Source organism: Vespa velutina, chromosome 7 (assembly GCF_912470025.1).
Source record: "Vespa velutina chromosome 7, iVesVel2.1, whole genome shotgun sequence".
NCBI lineage: Eukaryota > Metazoa > Arthropoda > Insecta > Hymenoptera > Vespidae > Vespa > Vespa velutina.
In genome coordinates this window covers 804,530-826,513 of record NC_062194.1, presented here as the reverse complement: position 1 = coordinate 826,513, position 21,984 = coordinate 804,530, and the positions used below count along the sequence as shown (strand labels likewise).

At 37.2% G+C, this 21,984-nt stretch overlaps 1 protein-coding gene across 2 annotated transcripts in view; it reads right to left on the bottom strand.

Annotated features, from left to right (window-relative positions):
• LOC124950706 overlaps nt 1-21,984 on the bottom strand; it is a 64,259-nt gene that overhangs the window by 12,556 nt on the left and 29,719 nt on the right. Inside the window, exon 1 of one of the 2 annotated variants that reach the window (XM_047497846.1) lies at nt 3,879-3,898. The exons of the other annotated variant lie outside the window; for it this stretch is intronic. The gene's annotated coding sequence lies outside the window, so the exon portion shown is untranslated. Of the gene's footprint in view, nt 1-3,878; nt 3,899-21,984 lie in introns of those variants that run through there. 2 annotated transcript variants of the gene reach the window in all.

The following is a 21,984-nucleotide window of genomic DNA, read 5'->3' as shown; positions in this document are numbered from 1 at the left end:
TTTTATATATCCCACATGGTACGATTATTCTTTTCCCTCTATTTGACAAAGTGCAGATAATTTAAGAGAAACGAAAATTATTCACGCACGAGATTTATTAGACACGAGTGATAAATATAAGAGATACGACACGAGTACCTCGACGAATCGCGTTCGACTGGATTGGCATTTAAGTTTTGCCGATAAAAGTGCGATCGATGGCCGAGGAAGCGCCGGCTATTCGTATAAAAAAAAAAAAAAGAAAAAAAAAAAAAAGAAAAAAAAAGAGAGAGAAAAAAAAAAACGAAGAAAAAAAAAAGTAGAAGCAAAAGGGAAGAGGCGCGTCGTATTTCGTCATCGAACTCTTCACGATGACGATCGGTTCTTGCTATCTTATCGGGAAGGTGTCAAACATCTTCTCCTTTTTCCCCCTCGCTACGTTTGCTTTCGATGGTTAACAATTACGTCTCGTCATTGGTCATCGGAAAGAATCCTGTTACTGACCTACCGAAGCGAGATTTCCTATTAGCAAACCTCTCATTCAAATTTTTTCGTGTCATTTATATCGTATCATTCGTTTATGATCGTTATTCATTATTACATTGTTATCATCAATTGATAGAAAATAATCGAACGATTATATAATCTTTATAAGAATTAACTTCATTTCTCTTCGTTTCTTTTCTTTTTGTTCGTTTGTTTTTCTTTTTCCCCCTCTTTTTTAATTTTTTTTTCTTTTTTCTTTCTTTGGAAACGTTATTATCAGAAAAATAACATAAGAGCTATAGTTACGAAGTGGTACACTTTCACCGAACGTATCACATTAGCTTTTCCAGAGTAAAGTGGTCGAGACAAGTATTCGAACCGTTTCTTCTACGGATTCTATTTACTTAATGCAAGTAGATAGACATCGGTAGCTTCCAGCATGGCGGGTATCGAACGAGCACGCTGGGGGATCCAGTATCATTCGTTATATGAGTTAATGACTCTCGAGAAATCATCGATTGGTCCGTCCCGAAGTCGAGACGCCTCTCACGCGCCGTGAAAACACGCCTTCTCACGTACCGTAATGGACGAGATGTTAAGTACGTTTTCTCTTACGGTGAATTGCGCGAATGTCCTCGTACCCGAACACGTGCGAAAGAAACAAGATTGGCTTCATTGAAATTATTTTTTCAAGAAACATACATATTGATATTACGAACGAGAACAACGAAATATGAATCCTTTCTTCGAAATTAAATCGAAATATTTCTTGCATATCATTTAGAATTATTCTAAAAGGACAATAATCTACGTGTACATACGTCCGTCACAAATTGATCTAATCCAGAGACTAAACTTGATGACATGGAAAATTCGTTTAACCCGAGACGAAAGATACTGTCTGTGATTTTTAACCCTCTTACTCTTATTCCTACGAGTCCATCTTGTCATGGCCTTCCATTAATAATTGATTCTATTCACGCAATATCGTTTAAGTAAGAGCTATGAAATGGAAAAGATCGGTGTCATTCTACGATGAAAAAAAAAAAAAAAAAAAAAAAAAAGAAAAGAAGGAAAAAAAGAAGAAGAAGAAGAAGAAGAAGAAGAAGAAGAATGCAAGGCTAGGAGAGATTTTTTTCCAAAAAAATAAAACCATCGATTAAGTTTGTAAGAGAAGGCGAATAGGCACGTTCAATTAATATAATGTAATTGTTAATCCGATTAGGGAGAGATCTTATTCTATGATAAAATATCGAATTCATTTATTCACGTCACATTACCAAACATAAATATCTTATAAAATAAAAATATTAGAGAAAATAAAACGAGAGGAAGAGAGAGGAGCTTTCTCTATTCGAACGAACATAGCGTAACTATCGAAGAATCGATGACGAATGTTTTCTTAGACGGATCGGAGTCGTTCGTTTCTACGATCGAGATCATCGTCGTGAATCATTCGTGATCCTTTTCCGTGGGTGTTCGAACACGGATAGGCCACCGAACAGGCTCTATATGATTCGATCGTACCAGGTAGGCGGTAAAGAATATCGATAAAAGCAGCTCCCGCGTAATCGTAAGCGGATTAGGGATATAATTTTGGATTATCTCACGCAACGAAGGAAAGTATCTATCGGTGGCATTGAATCATCGGCCAATGAATCATCGTTCTGTCAAGGAATTCGATGATAACGTTTGAGGAATTAGAAAGAGAGAGAGGGAGAAGAATCAAGCTACGGTAGACAAACGTGCTTGTGAATCTCTTATCGTGATTTTCTTTTTAGTCGATAGTTACATGTTTTTACGAAAAAAAAGCAGACGGAAATCTTCTTTCATCCGTAGAACGTATTATCGCGTTGTTATCTTTAATACATATTATGTATCCTAGAATAGTAGTAGACGTATCAGAGGATAGGAATTTACTTGGGGAAATCTATCGAATTTTAGATAAAACATTGATTATATGTAAAATTAATAAGATAACGTTCGATCTCATTTCGATACTTTAATAATTCTCATTTGATCATTAAGAATCAATAGAAAGTCGTTAAGAAATTTTTCTTATTTTATTTAATTCACGGTAGGCGAATTAAATAATCGTAATAATACTTTAGAAGCAGGTAATAAATATCTCCGATGAAATTAGCGAGACGTATTAATCTTCTTAAACTATTAAAAGACAGATTTCATTTTCTGCGAGTAATACTTATGACACTATAAAGTAGTTGAACGTATTCTTAATGAAGGAATAAATTCACCTTTATTCTTCCTTTTTGTGTTTTCCATTTTTTTTTCTTTCTTTTATTTTTTTCTGTTTTCCTTTTTTTTTTCTTTCTTTCTTTTTTAATCTCTTTGGCGGCACGTCTATAGAAAAGAGTAACGATCATACGTTTACGACTTAGTTGCGATACATACGAGTTACAGTAATTGCCTTGTTACTGTGACTCGATCAACCGTAGATCTTGCGTTAATAGATATCGATATTGGATGAAAAAAAAAAAAAAAAAGAAAAAAAATTGATTCTATAATTGCGATTAATTAACGGTACGATTAAAAGAAACAAAACGATCGAAAAATATGATCGAACGAATGAAATTAAATTTAAAAACAATTAAATCTAACATTTAATTATAATTCTATTGAAAGGTAAAAATCGTCTTGATCGATTATATCGAAAGATGATTCCTGTGAATCTCGATTATGAAGAAATTCCAAACGATTCACTTTGGGAAAATACTTGGGATGTAGATATCGACGAATCGCAAATAATTCTCACGGTAGCCCGTTTGACATGAGTCGGACTTTGCTCGACGTGAGTCACTAATCACGGGCATACATATATATATATATACTCATCAGTGGCGCCTGTAACATCTTGATAAAATTGTGCAGCGACATTGCGTGAGTTATTTCAGATATCTCGGCGCCTTTTTAGCGTATATACCGTCATTATTTTATTATCGTTCATTATTCGAGGATAATGCGTACGAGGATTTAAACAAATTGTTACATATTTTTATTCTAGTTTTCTTGTACGTATCTTAAAAATATAATACGTACCAATTCACCAACACATTAACGTTATCCAATCTCGCGAAATAAATCTGACATCTTGCGGGTATGCTCTGAGAAATAAGAATCGTTCTTTTGATTTACCGGATAACGCTCCCTTTGCTCTTTGACTTAATTCGACTCGACTCTTGGAATTTGCATGAAATGGTGATAAATGCGCGAGCTCGAGTTCGGCGTAAATGACGAGGCTGAACCTGAATCGCGGCAAACATAAAGCTTTCTCTCTCTCTCTCTTTCTCTCTCTCTCTCTCTCTCTCTCTCTCTCTCTTTTTCTGTCTTTCGAGTTACACTGGCCCTCCGGGCTGGTGGATAAGTGTCGGAGAAAATATGAAGGAAAGGCTTACCGTATAGAGAGTAACATTACTCTCCCTCTTGTAAATTATATCGTAACACCTGGATATATCTACTCCTCGGGGACGAGTACGAAAGAAGTTGTCCCATTATCAACGGAACATCTTTTTCTTTTTCTTCTTCTTTTTCCTCATCTTCGACTGTTCTTTTCTCTTTTATTATTAGACGAGATCCATATGAGAACACTTTACGAGGAGTCCCTTCTTCGCGCGTGCAAACCACGCCACCCTGCTTTTTACTCCTTCTCTTTTATCTCTATTCCAGAGAATTAACCTTTATAAATTACTGTTATTACGTGTACGCCTAGTGTATGTATATTAAAGGGATTGGTCTGACTACATCGACTAAGTCGAATAACGAGAGAGAGAGAGAGAGAAAGTAAAAGCTTGACTTCTTCTTAATGAACCACGATGATAAAGAAAAATATTCCTCTATATGTTAATATTTTCTAACTTTACAAGATAAGTGGTTCTTTTATTTCTGTTCTGCTATCTATATTTTTTTCTTTTTTCTGTCTGATACTACGAATACCAAGCATTCTCCGTTGTTGAACTTTTTTATTTCGATATTTAAGAGAAGATAAGACAGCTCGTACTACGTCGAGCCGTTTTCGTTCGATTAGAAAATCGTGTATTATCGGCAAATAATCATTTTTGAAAATAAATCTAGAAGATGATCTTTTAAAAATCGAAGTTCGATCGAACGTCTTGACCTTGAGAGAACCGGATTTGCGAAAGCATTTAAAGAACGGATATTTTTCGACGGTAACGTTTTTAATCGTATATAGTTGGAAAAAAAGAGGAGGAGGAAGAGGAGCAGGAGGTGAGACGCAGATTGGTAGCAAAACTCATTCATGGCGTCGTTTGTGAATGGTCCTCTTCGTCGAAGTCATCGAGCCGAGGTTGGTATATATCGGTAAGGTAAGGACTGGTTCCAAAACCAGACACCAATTAAAGCGGCACCGACAAAGATGATGCTCCATATTTATTACGTATTAAGCAATTCTGAACATTTTTCTTTTCCTTTTCTTATTTTCTTCCTTTCTATCTTTCTTCCTTTTTCTTTCCTCCCTTTCTGTCTTTTCTTCCTTTCGTATTTTTTATCCGTCAACGAAAAACCTGAAATTCTTGTTTCTTTAAAGATACTGTTTTTAGTTTGCCACGGTGACATCCGAGGATCCTTTCATTATGAATGCGTTCAATTGCTTTCGATTAAATCGCTTTTCATCCGATAAATCCATTCGAATTTAAATTTCTGATATTTTTTTTATTATTTCATTTTACCTTTTCTTTTTTTACGAATGCGACAGATTTATTATAATATTACACACACACACACACATATATATATATATATATATATGTATATATATGACATTTTCTAGAGAGAAAAGAAGATACGGTATCGGAAAGATCGTTCTCATTTCAGTCGAGTGAAACATTGTCGGGAATATTTATCTTAAGCATAAATTTATTCGAAAAGTACAGGCGAACATGTTAAAAGCATTTATGGCGTTTATGTAGATGCGATAGGTAGAAACGACTCGCGGATATCTGACATGGCACGCCACCATGGAGTTAATTGAATGAAACCGATTACAACGAGGAGGACGTAATTGCGGACAATTAGGAAACATTACGGAGGATTTAGAATTATCTATGGTCGCTACCGCGATTACGCGTGTCTTCGTTTATGTCTTCTTATATTCTTAATATCGATAGAAGAAAATCAATTTGGAAAATACGAAGGGTTAGAAACGAGGCGAGTTGAAATAAAAGTTAGGTGACATCGATGATTAGAAAAAGAAGAAGAAAGAAGAAACAAAAAAAAAAAAAAAGAAGAAAAATGAGAAAAAAAGGGAAAGAAAGAGGAAGACGTCGGGAAAGGATGACGTGCAAGATCCGCCCACGTTCGCGTTGTTCGTGCTTCTTTGGAAGGTACCCAACAAGAACGTTAATGTCTTACTCCTACGAAAATGACACGGTGAATAAAAGCGAATGAATTACCTTCATTATCGCGATATATGCGGCGCCAGGAGGCGCGAGAAATCTAGGTAGCGATGCCTACATACTGACGTGCCAAATGATAATGAGTACAACGAGACAATGGCTCGTATAATGCTCGTACATTAATTGTTAGAGAAATCAGGTCGAGTTATAGTTCTATGATTATTTTCTATCCGCTTCATCGAAACTCGATTGATCTTTCATTTGGTATTTCGAAAAATATCTCTCTATCTTATTCAATACTTCGATAATATTCGAACCTTTTCTTACGTTCTCCATGATATAAAGTCTGGTTGATTTGAAAAATCAAATGGGATGGCCTTACATTTACCTATTCGCTAGCAAAAGTCATCGTTACGGCCTACTCGCGGAGATAACTCCGTATTCGTAATCGTAAACTGATCTTTGGATCAATCCCACGATGAAAAAAAGATTTAAGCGGATTGAGTTATTCAGTCAAAGACATTTAAATCGCACAGATTTATTATAATTTTATTAGCTTTACATTCGCTCGTTCTATGTCTTTCTTTCCTTTCTAGAATCTAGGCTCTCTTGTTGCATATGTTTTTTATTACCACGATCGATATCGAAACGCAATAACGTAACGATCGATTATCGAGAATTATTTATTAGTTTCGTTCGCTAAACCCGATACTTCACGAAGCAATTGGAGGTTTATTATCGATAAGAATTTGAACTGAGAAGAGATCATAAAATCGTAATTTTCAAGTTATGACGTTTAACAACCCTTTCATCCTAAAGATAATAACGCATTATTTATGATCTTCTTAAACGTGTACTCACGTTAGGCGGACTTATCTTTGCGTGTCCAAAACGTTAGTAATTTCATCGCTGGCATCGTTTATTCTTCGTTTTTTTAATCAAGGTAAATGGACGCATTAAATTCTTTCACGGTCACCGTGCAGTTCTCTGCACCGTCGGAGAGAATCCGTGATTTAACATGAAGTACATAAATCATGAAACCGCGAAACGAAGTAAAAACAACGCGCAACACCCGCGCTTAAATCCAAACCGTCGACCAAAATGGTCATGCAGGAAACCGCACTCGGACATATTTACTGTCGTGTAAATGTTTTTTCGGCACTTTGCATTGCCCCTTGCATACGTACATAATACGACCTACGTGGATTTAATAACGCGTGACGAACGAACAAAAAAAAAAAAAAAAAAGGCGAAAGAAGAAAATAGTGGGGAAAAAAAGTAACTGGAAAAACTAGCAAAAAATCATTCCGAATCTATACTCGTATGGAAAGTCAATCACTACAACCGTGCCGATATTATTTTCACGGTTTATTAATTCGACATAGATAAGAGCATTCACAAGCTAAGTAAATTCGTAAAATGATATTCGTGCCATTTGTCGACACGATTTTAAAAGCTCGCTCGAGCACGACAAAAAGAAAGCTGAGGTGGAGGGAAAAAGATAGTCAACGACAGGAATGAAAACGTGGGAGACATAATGATATCCACGATTTAAGCAGATAATTATACGTGTACCTTATCGGAAAATTAGTTGTACGGATCGAATTTAATTTAGAAAGGGAAGGATTAGCGGAGTGACCGTAAAATTTCATCCAAACGGACCAAAATTAGCCGCCAGGCTTGCCTTATTACTAATTAACTGATTACGAGGAATTTCTTAGATGGAGATAACGAAGCTCGATACATTATATAATTTTACGAGAGAGAGAGAGAGAGAGAGAGAGAGGAGGGAGGGGGAAGATTATTTCTACATTTTTAGAACCGCTTATTACCGATAATTTGTTTTCATTATTTCAACAAACTCACGCAGTGTAAACAACTGAAGAATTTACGTAACGAATTATGGAACGTAATGAATTTTCTTTTTTCTTTTTCTTTTTCTTTTTTTTTTTTTTTTTCTTTTTTCTTCTTCGTTGTCACGACGCACGGACTTGCAAGTGAATTGCGTCAACGAACGTCTGCCGTAATGTCAACGACTCATTAATTAATCCTTTGGTAATGACGTTAAAAATTCCATTTACTACGAGTAAACCTTTAAATTAAAGATACGTGGGAACAAGTCGGTATGTTTCTTCGATCTTATGCAGGATTGTGAATAAAACAGAAGGAAAGAAAAGATAAAAAGGAAGTGGAGAAACTATAAAATAAAGGGAAGATAATTTTTCGTAAAAGATGCCTCGAGGTTTATCACGTCGGTCATTAGTTCACGGTGGTCCAACGAAATAAAAGTCAACGGGGAACATGCACAGACACAAGAACAAGAACACGAGCCTGCCTGCTCTTGGTTCGCGTGTGCACACCTTGGCGACGCCGGTATATTAGCATAAATGCAGCCGTTAAATCCGGATTCAAGGGTAACGACACGCGAAACTCGGCCACCAGCAATGCTCTGCTTTTCTAAACAGATAGTACGAAGTAGGAAGAGACAGAAAAACAAAATAGAAGAATCTAATATGTAAAGCATCTTGATGAAACGTCACAGTAGGAATCTACTTTATCAACTCGCAGACTTGAAGAACATAAGAAATCGAGAGAACACGTGTTCGTGAATTAATTATTTTATTGTAAAGCACTTAACGAGCCATTGATCAAAAGAAAGATAGTAAAAAATGCTCTCTCTCTCTCTCTCTCTCTCTCTCTCTCTCTCTATCTCAATAAAAGTAGAGAATTCGTGCAATTTATTTTCCGCGTATCCGGCATTGGACTCTGCGCGTTAGTTAATCGCATAAATTTTCCGTCGATATAATAGTACGAACGGCGACACGTTCTCCACGTCGTTTATTCGCATTTACCTATTTTACATGGGTGTTGCCACACACCACTAGCGTTGATGTTACAACGTCGGAGAAGGCGAAACTGTCAACGCACCTTATTTACGATTTATATTCTCTAATAACGACATCGCCATCGACACCAGCGTCTTTCCTACGGGCAATTCGACGAGCCTTTTGCATGAAAATCACGCAGGCAGGCAGGCACGCACGCACGCACGCACGCACGCACGCAGCCACGCATGCACTTACGCATGTACCAGGATCTAAATGCGCTTTCGGAATATTATCGATGATATACTACACGTAGCACTCGATCACAAGGAAATTATATTTTGCCGTAAGATAAAAAGAAAAAGGTAAGATAAAAAGAAGATAAAGAAAAGGAAATGAAACGAAATGAAATGAAAGAGATCTGCCCGCTGAAATTCCGCGGAAGTCGTAAGCCCTTTTTAAGATCGAGTTCGTGCCGACGTACGTATTTATCGCCGTTCGAACGTTCATGCATTCCTGCCACGAAGGAAACTTTATTGTTCGATGTACGAGACAAATCGGCGTTTGAGTGCGAGCATTTCGCGATAAACTTTCCTTACAATATTCCTACGCTCTTTACTGTCGAGCCAGTAGTAACGATAACTGCCATCAAATTGAACTATCTTTTATTTTTCCTACAAAATTTAACGACGAGCAAAGGAGAACAATTGTTAGAACGGTAAGCTATTACGTTTGTTGTTACGACTCTTACAAGAGCCACTCGTAAATTATTATCTATATGTTTTCGTTAGAATGAAACGTAACGATGTACTTTCGAATTCTCAAACTCTCTTGAAAATGGATACCTCCACGCGTTCACGGGCAAAGGTTTATCGAGTTGCAACACATCGGTGTCACCGAACAAACAGTTCCAACACAATGCTTTCTACAAATTTCTCACGGAACGGGATGGTTTTCCTGTCGACGGAGAACGTTTCATTTGCATCACTATGAAACTCATTGACTTTGTCAACTCGATATATTCGGAGACCGGAGCTTTCAAATTTCTCATGTTATCTCTTAGTTTTCTTATTATCGCTATCTATTTTTACGTTTCTATCAACGCTGACATTATCGATTAGCTTATACGATTTATGATTTATCGAAAACGTGACTCGTAACAGTTATATTTATAATTTCTCTGAGAGGTATTCGTATAATAGCAACAATGGGTTATCTTTGATTCGACATACCTTACCAGTGAAAGCTCACTCGATTCGATATTTATGTAAATTAAGAATATCGAATAAATATTGAATTTAAAGAGCACAGTATATTTATCAATCGTAGAATGTAATATTATACGCGATTTAAATCCCCATCAAGTAAAGTTACTAATATTAACATAAATTGAACGGTAATGGAAAGTATCGCCTTTTCGATAGAATTAATGCGACATTAAAAGCAAACGAATATTATCCTCTCCTTAAGCTTCTCAAAGGTCTATCTTGCATAAGGTATTCCGCAATCTCGTCGTCTTTTCAACGAGAGCGATCGCTTTCAACGAGGTAAAATAAAATTGCAGTAAAGCAGCCGTGTGGCCTACGTTTCTATGAATCATCGTTGGTCCAGGTCTCCGATCTCTCTCGGGAACAAGAACTCTGAATCGTAAGTCAGAGTAACGCGTGAAAGAGAGAGAGAGAGAGAGGGAGAGAGAGAGAGAGAGAGAGAGTACGGTGGCAGAAGTAGGATTCTTGAATAGTTCGGAGGCGTGAGATATTGTTGGCAAGAGTAATCGTGCTGGCGATCTACCGACGTCCCCAAGATAAATCGATCTCGATGCGATCTCGTCTCGGAAAGAAGAAAAGAGAGGGAAAATAGAGATGCATGGTTATACCGCGGCGGTTCTCCGTGGCATACGACAACAACGATAATAATGGCCACAGTCTATTTGTGGTCGTCTCGTATGTACACGAGCCGCCCTTGTTGTCGGTAATAGTTATAGGTACGTGGGGTACGTTAGTCATGCCGATAGAGTCACAATGGTCGATAGCCCGTTGGGATGCAGAGGCCGTTCATTCAATGACTTTTCCTTCGAATATAAACTCGATTCGAAGAATTGAATGAATTTTCCCTTTCTTAAATCGAAGAGAGATAAATTCATTCAGGACAAATTTCATTTCATGAGATCGCTCGAATCGTGACGTGGACTTTCAGAAAAAGAGAGAGAGAGAGAGAGAGAGAGAGAGAGAGGCCAAATGTGTTACAGGTGTTCTGCTTAATTTTAAACGCGAAATCGCTGTCAAGTTAACTCATACTGTCTTCGAGAAAGATGGAGAAGCAATTAAAATTACAATTTCATGGCTTAATGCCCCGTAAAAACTCTCGTCGAGCGACTTTGATTTTGTGAAGGAGGGCACTGTTTTATCATTCGATGATGCCGAAAGCGAGAGAAACGTTCTCTCTCTCTCTCTCTCTCTCTCTCTCCCCCCTTCTTTCTTTCTTTCTTTCTCTCTTCTCGTTTGTCCCTCTGTGAGCAACCCACGGATTATTGCACCACCTTGCCCTTAATCCCATTATGAATAAGTAATGGTCCTCGTATGGTGTTCAAAAAGCATAAAAATATTGTGTCAGATGGTAATCTTTATCTCTTTTCCTTGCTTGTATTTTTCAAGTAATTTACTACAACTTAGCTTGTAAAATGATCTTGCACGTTTAACGCCTGATTATGGATAGCTAATTAAATATATCACGGCTGACATGTATTCTATATTTGAAACGACTGAAGTCAACGTATCACAAAATATTTCTATGATGTAACACCTCGACCGAGAGAAGAACTGTTAACTTTCCGACGATTGCATCAAGAATGTTAGCCGCAATCTTGTCGCATATTAAAAATAATTTATAGAACGATGCAAGAGCCGCGCGCGAGTATGGCGCCTGGCGCCTCTCTGGTCGCAATTTATAAATGCAAATTACGAAGCTTAGAAAATGTTAGACTAATGTTCCTCCTTTCCACATAGGTCGTACTTGAAAGATTTCCAAGAATTTTCTTTAGAAGAATGTACTTTCCCTTAGACTCTATCATAACTTCATCTTTCACTCTCAACATATCCTTTTATTATTTCGTTTTACGTTGAGGAATCACGTAGGAGGCTCGTTAGAGAAAGAAGGAGTAAGACACCGATCTCGACGAGTTCTCTCTCTCTCTCTCTCTCTCTCTCTCTCTACAGGAAATAAAGACGAAAGAAAAGAAGAAGAAGAAGAAGAAGAAAAAGAAAAGAAGAAAAAAAAAAGAGAGTAAATCCGTTCCGTGGCAACAAATTAGCGTATAATCGAGGCTCGCGTAATGCACTCTTTCGACGATTACATCGATATAATCGCATTTAGCAGTACACGGAGCGACTCAAATCTTATCGAGCGCGAGAACCGCGCCATTACGCGCGACGCTTATATAAAGCAAGCAAACCAGCCAGCAGCGCAGGAGCTACGGCAACCGACGAATCAGGCAACGGAAAGCTGCTGGTCCGCAAGGAATCGCGCAGCCTCCGATTCCTCTCTCTCTCTCTCTCTCTCTTTCTCTCTCTCTCTTTCGGTTTCTCTCTTGCTCTCGCTCTCTCTCTCTCTCTCTCTCTCTTTCTCGTTTGCTCGTGACGTGCAGACACACGGTCACAGCTGCGAAAGCTCGCTACTCTAATCTCCCGTTCCGATAATTTTCACTTTGGGACGTTGTGTCCATGATTTATTGCACCTCCTTCCGGCACACGGTCAGCGATAACGTCGATGAAGTTCTTTCTGGAAACACCGGCGGCCCTCTCTTTCTTTCGTCTTGCCATTTTCGACTTCGTATCTTACTTTCTTGAAATAAAAAGGGATTTAAAATGTAAGAGTGTAACGAATCGCGATAATGAACGAACGGTGAAGAAGACGTGAACGAGAGATAAATCATTTCAAGGACAATTTCCACGAAATTTTCGATATTTATCGTTATTTTACTGAGAAACAATTATTAGGATACTCTGAATTTCGTTCGTTACTCAATGACGTTTAATAAGTCGAATACGTCAGGCTTAAGAAATGAAAGTAAATCGGTCGATGAGATTATTAAAAAATAAATTCAACATATGAGAAGTCGTTTTTGTTTCTTTAGAGAGAACATACGTAAGTAGATAGGTATTATCGAGGTTCTTCACTTGTAATGATACTTTCAATCCAGCGATCTAATTACAGATTTCATTCCACGATAGATCCAGGGCCTTTATCGAACCGACGATATCCATTAATCAAAATACCAAGGGAGAAGTATTAGAGTAAGGCTTGGACGTAACGAAGAAAAAAATTCTTCTTGATCCTTTTATTAATCCTTTCGTCATGACGTCAGTACATTTTTGCACGACTCCTCGAGTAGAGCTACGAGTGTGGTAAGAAGAAGAAAAAGCGATGTGCCCTGGGTGACTATGGTCAACGAAGCGAGCCGTGAGTAACAGCCGTTAGGTGTTTCGCGAGATGATTAAACCGGCATCGTCGACCGCCCTCTCATTATCCCTACTACTCCTCTCTGTCTCTCTTTCACTTGCACGCACACACGCGCGTACACACGCACGTTCGAGATCTTTATGCTTCTTTTTTATATACCTTCTTCTGCCCCCTTGCATAATGCATAAACAGGGTGAAAACACAAGGAAGCTGTAACCGCGTAACGTCATTACGGAGTAAAGTGACTGCAAATTTACCAGAAGCCCCGGCGTTCGCATACCAACTAGTAGGCGCGAACACCATACTTTTTATTATTCTCAAAAGCATCCTTTATTTCTCTTTTCTTTTTAACTTCACTTTTTCTTTTCATTTTCTTGCCACTCCTCTCTTCCGACCAAAACTCCTACTTTCGGTTTCAAAAGAGGGACCTAAAGTGTCGATGGATAATCGCCAGTTAGTACTCTGTGATTTCGTTAGGAACGATAAAGATGGAAATATAATCGGACGATCGATTTGTTCGATTTATTCTTTATTCTATGACGATCGACCATCCAGCCGTAAAATGGCCTTTGATGATCCCTTCTTTCGCACCTTTATAATTTCCCCGTAACACAATGATACCAAATTGTATACTGATTTTTCTTAATATCCAATTTATTCATCGATTTAATTAATAATTGTTACGCCATAGGAATATTCTAATTATGTCGGAGGTAGGAATATGTTCCTCTTTGAAGGTAAATCATAATTTCGTAATGGTACCCATAAAAGTCATAAACGCCAAATATATTCCTCTTCGAAAGCAAAATAATATTTATGCGAATGAATACACAGGATATTCTCGTCGGACTCACTATCTCATCCCCGAGACGTATTCTACGAGCCCTCTGGGTATTACTTAACATGCATGAAAACGTGCTGATACATAAGCGCATGTGCTGTCTGCTTCTAACGTCTCACTGTTAAATGATAACGCGGTTACGCGCGCGTGCAATCTATCGCACCGATGGTGTCTATGTTCCTACAATTGCACTCCCCGGGCAGATAACACGAACGGATCTCAATCTTCGAAACAAATTGGACGACGAGATTATCTCTTAATTATTGCGTTTATACACTTGGGATTATACAAACAATACGATAATAACAATCTTTCTTCATATTTTAAATTTACACTTTCCTTCGCATTAAAATAATCTGAAACAAACATGAAATAGAATTTCGATCGATACTCAATGACTTACCAAACGTTTTTCTCTCATTTCATTCTCCAACGTCATAAATAAACACTTTTAAAGGCCATTTCCTACCCTTCCCGTTTTTAACGACACCTTTTACAAAAGTGTCATCGAAGAAAAGTGACAAATCGGTTTCTCGTGCGTAAACTTCGAACAGCGACGCATTTTATTCCTCGCACGTGTCATTTTGACACTCGCATTAGCGTAAAAGAAGGCGAGATGAAATCGCTCTACCGAGCTGCGACCAATCGGAACGCAGTTGGGTGGAAGTTGAAGGCCCGTAGATATGTGCACATATATATATATATATATATATATATGTATATGTATATAATATACATATATATATGTATATATGTATACATATATATATGTATATATATATGTATATATATATATGTATATATATATATATATATGAGACGGGAGCGAGAGCTGCCAGATGACAAATCGTTGCCAGGCCAACCTGACAGGTTACACTCATTGGCCGTTATAACGGTGATAAATCGCTTCGGTACATCGGTACCTTTATGTCCGCGAACAAGATGTGTGTGCATTAGCGAGCCTTTTGACATTATTCTTACTTTATGCGCCTTTGTCTTTTCACCGAGGCAATTTAACTCCCGGCATAATTGCAATTAATTATCTCTCTGAGTATAACTACTACCGCTGCATATCTTTCTTTCTCTATTTCTCTCGTCTAGCGTTCGATGCAAAGCATTCGTGGCTGGAAAGCATTTGTAGCCTGCTGTGTAAACAACCATTGATGAATCGTATCGGCTTGTAAGAGCAACTGGCAAAAGTTATTTAGAGTACGTAAATACGTGTATCTCGAGGAATTTAAGAAATATTTAAACCGTAGATGTTAAACAAACGAAAACACGAATGTATTTGCTCTTATCCGATAGAAAATATTATTATTAAACGTTTTTAGAATTTTCTTTTTAAAACTTTACATAATTGAATTCAAGTTACAAGGATTAAGTAGATTTAATAGCTGGGATCAAAAGAGGGATGCACCGTAAGTTCAAGACTTTAATCTTCGATTATGAGATAACCAAAGGAATAGGATAGAAAATATTTCTTTGCTCGTACCCGTAGCGCGATTTTATCGCAAAAAGCCCTCTGAACTTTTTCATCCTACACCTTGTCATTACGTACTTATTTATTATTACTCCCAATTACTGTAAGTGATACCACCGTCGAGTATGGAACTTGTTTCGTAAATGAAAAACAAAAGAAAAAGAGGATTGTTAAAACGAATCTAACTCGCTTCTTGAGAGAACCCGAGAGATATAAAGAGAAAGGAAAAGGCTTTAATTAAAATGAATATTAATTATCCTCGCTATCGTATAATCCGCGTGGGTAATTCGATAACAATCTAGACAGAAAATAAATGCGATCATTATGTATTCGTCGGACGTTTAGATCGGCATTGTACGTATCAACTTTGACTTTTGTGCGGTGAAATAAAAAATTTTTTAATTAATCGAAAAATTCTTCATAAAGACTTTCAACAAATCTTTCGTGATTTTTCATTTTATCCGAAGATAACGAAAAACAAAAGAAAAATGATTTTCTTTAAACAACGCGATATCTTTTCTTTCTCATAATTCAATTCGTTATTTCTCAAGATCGAGTGAACATCGATAAGACACTTATGGAGATTATACTTTCAAGGAATTTTGCGTTTACAAAGACGACACCATAGAAGCTTCCGCGAGCGTGGACCTCCTGATAACGAATCGACTCTTATCGGTTCATCATGCAACGAACGTGTGAATAACCGATAGGCGAGTTTTCGCAGTGAGTTATCGAGATTTTCCACGATCAGCGATAAAACTGATCTCTCGATCTTTCGGCATATATATATATATATATATATATATATATATATATATATATGTATATGTATATGTATATACATGTATACGTATATGTATATACAGTACGTACATACATGTACGTACGCATGCATGCACTTACTAGCACAAGATCATGTTCTCCGAAATACCTCTCGAGAGATGCAATCTCCATTGAAAAGTTCCAGGAAGAGAACGAGTGGATAAAAAAAATATTGTCGAAGAAGGAACAGAGGCAAGTTCGTAAAAGCTAAGAATTCGTGGGCGTGGGCGATCCATCGACGGTAAGAGAACGAGACTCGAGAACGACATGAGAGATTTGATACCTCTGCGATGCATTTAACGATTCTAGAAGTGTCGCGAGAAGTGTATCCCTTTCTCTCTCGAATGTATATTAATACGGTTCGTGAGACGTTGGAAGGAGGTTGATTGAATATGTCACATGTCGAGCTCATAGATCTCTACGACGCCACGCAATGCACCGGCTCACAACACACATTTATATATACTTACACGTCTGACTGGCGCTTAGACTTGGCAATGCATTACCAGCAGCTTATCGAGGAACGACAGTCCGAGTAAATCAATGAACGGGACACGCGGCATGGCTAATAATAATCGCGAGGGCTCGTTATTATTGTCGGTATGTCTTTTAAATATTAGAAGAGAGCATTGCCACGAGATCGATCGTTTGCTAGGCTGGCGCCAATGATTATCTCGATCGATCACTTTTCAGATCAGCATAGCCTGTTGCTCTTTTATTCGTTTACACGTTGACCGTGTCTAATTTCATCTGAAAGCAATTAAATAACGAGCTATATACTTAAGCGATATATATCGCACGTATAAATATATCTATGTTTATATAGACGCATTAGAAAAGTATTATCAACGCGTAGAAATGTTTAGAAATGTTCTTCCCGTATAAACGATATAATATATGTTCGGGTTATTTCGATAGTATGAGTTGCAAGGAGAAAGCGTTTCTCTATTATTTTTCTTTTCTCTTTCGTTTGTTTTTACTTTTTCTTCTCTTACTTTCTTTCCTTTTGTAGGAACATTTGACGTTTATTATTTTCTCGTCGATACATAGGCAACTTGGATAACGAGAGTAGAAAGATAGGACCATGGCTGAGAGCTTACGATCGGCGTAATCTTGTTTTCCGTCCGCTCGTATATAAACTTTGTATAATATCGTAGTGCCCACATACTGTTACGGCGATTTCAAATATGCGTGGAGAGTCGTAGCGGTGTATGTATCTATTTTGTAGAAAAGCGATCGTGGGACGCCTTTATGCGTAAGATTCGATAATTTCAAAGACTGCGAAACATTACGAGTTACTTTAGAAACGTTATCGTACAATTTTTCGTTAGAGACGAAACGAAACGTAGAAATCTAGTCTCACGTTTGAATCCTCTTTTTTTGTTTCTTTTTCAAATTTCTTTTATCTCCATAATGAGGTATTGAACTCGTTTTTTCTTTTTTCTTCTCACGAATAATTCTGTCATTATACGCCGTTACTTCGATGATATTACCTTTTCAATTTCGTTCATCGACTTATTTCATCGATATCTCATCAGCAAGTGGATATAATCTTTTATCAACATTCCTTTTCGTAATAATCCTTATAGACGTCATCTTAATGAAATAAACCATTGTACGATATTTCAAGTAACATATTTGGACTTTCCTATTTTTTTTTTTTTCTTTTTTCTTTTTTTTTAGGCCGAAGGGACGATACATCGAAAATTATTTTGATGATAGCTTAACGAGACAAACGGGTCCAACTTTTTCTTTCGAGCTTTAAACGCTTTATCTTACGCCTTTCAACGTGGGACCTCTTAAATCGAGCTTACGTGATCTTCACCCTCGTAGATCACGATTTCTTTTTGAATTTCATTTTGAACAACAGCGATCTGACGACTCTTTTATCTTTTTCCGACAGCATTAGAGCCAGCATCTCGTTGTAAACGAACCATAGTTTGAGAAACTTATTAGCATTCTTCTTAATGAGACACGTAAGAAAATATAACTCGTTCGTATTAATCGTACATTTAGAAAAGTCGGAAGTGAAAGTTGCAAATTATGAGTCCTCGTGGACAATGAATTATTTCTCAAACTTGTGTCGATCGGGAATGATATTAAAAAAATATTTTCTTTTCTTTTTTTCATTTTCTTTCTTTTCTATCTTTTCGATTACTTCAACCGCAAAGATTATATTTAGTTTAGTAAAGTGACGTCGCTCGTGTTCGAGAAGTGGTTAAAAATTCGACCAAGAAGAAAAAGAGAAAAAATAAAAGGAAATAAAAAGAGAAAAGACAAACAAACAAAAGACAAAGAAAAAAGAAGAAGGTATCCAATACTCGAGTCGACATTCCTATTCACGGAACATGATTCAGAAACAAAAGATCTCACCCTTTACCTAAACAAACGTATCCCTTAAGGGACAGGATCGAGGCGCGAGAAGTATCTCGTTCCGTTTACACTCGAGTGGCGCTACGTGCTTCTTGAAAAACGATTCTCACAGTAATTATATGGATCTTCGAGATCTCGAAACGTAAACGGGACGGACGCGAGCAAACGTTCTTCTCGAGATTGGAAGAAAGGCCGCACCGACACGACGACGTGTTTGCGTTCTCTGGCCCACGCATATTGTCTCGACGTGCTACGTGAAGAATCTTCGACCCTTTTTTGCTTTTTCTTTTTTCTGTTTTTTTTCTTCCTCGTTCATTTCTCTGCCCCTCGTTCTCTCCCTTTTCTTTCCTCTTTCCTCCTCCTCCTCCTCCTCCTCCTCCTCCTCCGTCTCCTCATCCTTAGTCTTCATCCTCGTCTCCTTCTTCTAAGATCTTTCGTATTTTCGATTGGCACGAGCTCTCGAGAACAGAACGTGCCGAAATTTTGTAAGGGTGCTCGAAACCCACCTACTTTTCGACGACTTTCGAAGGTGATCACCTTTCGAAGAATTGAAAATGCACATACTCGAGGAAACCTTTATGAAAAAAAAAGAAAGAAAGAAAGAAAGAAAGAAAGAAAGAAAAAAAAAGAAACGATCGTATTTCGACAAACAGACTTTTCCTTTTTTCCACGATAGAAAACATCCTAGAATGTTTTCTATATTAGTTTATTCGAAGTATCCACTCGAGTGAATGCCCTTTCTTTTCTTTGTCGAAAAAAAAAAAAAAAAAGAATCGATGTGTGTTCGTGCGCGTGTGTCATTGTAAATATTCCTACAAGTTTACTCTGCCGTCGACGTGTTCATAATCGAATCGTTTTATTTCTTTGAAATATCCTATACGAACGAAATATATCGCTGAGGAAAATAATTTGTTTATTCTTTTTTGTTTGTTCGTTTAGATAAATATTGTGGACGATTAAAAAAAAAAGAAAAAAAAAATTGGTCTATTAAAGACGAGAAAGAAGCAATGGTAAATCTTTGGTGACATCGAACCGGTCAGAATCCGATGCATGAGTATGCTTTAAGTATCCTAATGAAACGAGCGACATGAAAAGTGACATTAAGGGAGCCGTTTCGCGATAGGAACGGCAATTTCATGGACGCATCGCTACGATCGAAACTAGGCTCGCTCGTTCGACGACTTTACGCGTTTCTCTCCTGAATGAAGAAGTCGTTCGATAAAGCTCCAAGATATGCCGTTCGATGAAACTTTCAAGGATATCGTAAAGCTAAGAAGAGTGTAATTAAAACTTGGTTTATGTGCGATAAAAACGTAATAAGCTTCACGCATGCAATCCTTAAGACCCAAGCTAACATTTAATATCATCGACCGAACGCATGGAAACGTGAAATGATATTGAGAAGTCAAAATCAGGTTGCAAATTTTGCGGTTCCTTTGAAGGATTTTTTCTTTTCTTTCTTTCTTTCTTTTTTTTCTTTTTTTTTTTTTTGTTTTTTTTTTTTATAAGAAAAAAAAATCTTTTAATATTTCACAGAAATGCATATGTGTACATGCATATACAGATTTAAAGAATATTTCGGAATATCATTTAATCGAATGACCATTGATTCAAAATTTTTCTAACGATCGTACAGCATCGTACAACGATTTGTACGATGATTCAACAATGATTCTTGTTCGCAGAGAGAAAAAAAGAAAAAGAAAAGAAAAGGAAAAAAAAAAGAAATTACGGAGCAAGATATCTCAAATATTTCTTTGACTGTTAAAATAGATAGAGGAAAAGGAGTATTTGAAGAACGAGAAGAAGAATGTGTTATCTCGTTAACGAAATACCAGATCTCAAGCTTTGTAATTCGTTTAACATGGGCCATAGTAAAAGGCACATAGTCCAGTTTGAATGCACGTTAAACGAACGCATTCCTAACATTGTCACACGGCACATTAAGCTTCGTTGTTGTCAACATGCGACCCATTTCAATTCGTCTCGGCTTCGAAAAAAAAGAAGAATTAAATGTATAAGGTAAGATCGTTCAATTACAATATCTTGCGAAAGAGGCAAGTATGAATCGATATTTTTAACCGATATCCATTCGATTACAATAAAAAAAAAATATATATAAACGTGACGTATTAACGCCAATCAAAAATTATTAAAGAGCTTAAAGGTTTAAGAATGAAATTGACTGATCGCGTTTTAAATTAATTATACAAAAAAATAATTATATAAGTCTTGACATTGGTATCGATCATGTCGATTTCTAAGAAGAAAATAAAAGTTCGAAAACACCGAGAGACAAAGCAAAAAGAAAGCAAGGAGATGGAAATGGAAGTAGAAGGTGATCCATAAGGGCACGACTATCGCGAAAGGCGCGGAACGACTTTACGTGGCTCGTTTCTTGACAGGCTCTCTCTCTCTCTCTCTCTCTCTCTCTCTCTCTCTCTCTCTCTCTCTTTGGAGAGCAGCCGTAAGATCGTGGGCAGCGGTAGAGACTGCGCCCGCCCGGAGTCGGATTACTCTGTCGCAAGGAGCGAAGAACGACGGGGCCACCCCTTTTAACGGTGGGTGCCTTTTTTCGCTGGCCGATGGAGAAGCGTCTCTAATCGATCTCGAGTCTCGAGCGGCGACCCATAAATTTGCTCGACACCGAGGAGAAATGCTTTATTGTGACGTTTTATTTTCGGCCTTTCCAACTCGCCGCTATTTTACATGCAAGTATCGATGGACCGAGAAGGAAGAAAAGAGAACGAGAAAATAGTTGACCTTTTCGACGTCTAGCCAATTTTTATTTCTTTTCTCTTTTCTTTTCTTTTTTTTTTTCTTTCTTTCTTTCTTTTACAGATATGTACCTATAGGATATTTTATTTATTTATTTATTTATTTATTTATTTATTTATATTTTTTTTCTTTTTTTTTTTTTTTTTTTTTTTTTTTTTTTTTTCGTTAGAAGAGAGAACTTTGCGAAAAAAATTCTAAACGTCAGATTGGATCGATCGAGAATCAACGAATCGAGATGATTACGTGTATCGATTGCGTGCTTGAAATATTACTCGATTATATACGGTCGAGATGTGCTCGAAATAATGGAAATAGAGCGAGACCGGATCGAGGCGTAATTTCTCGAACCGTTGGCTCGCCTAATTGTATCATTTGCATAGAATAAAGTGATCCATCAAGATCGATCGCGTATCTTTGATCCCATAATAACAGTTTATATCGTCACTGATATAATTTGTCTTCAAACTAAACTCCTAATTAATAGCTTATTCCTTTTCTTTTTTTCTTTCTTCTCCTTCCATTTATTTATTTATTTTTTTTTTTAAACAAATAATTTTATTTTCAGAAAACTAA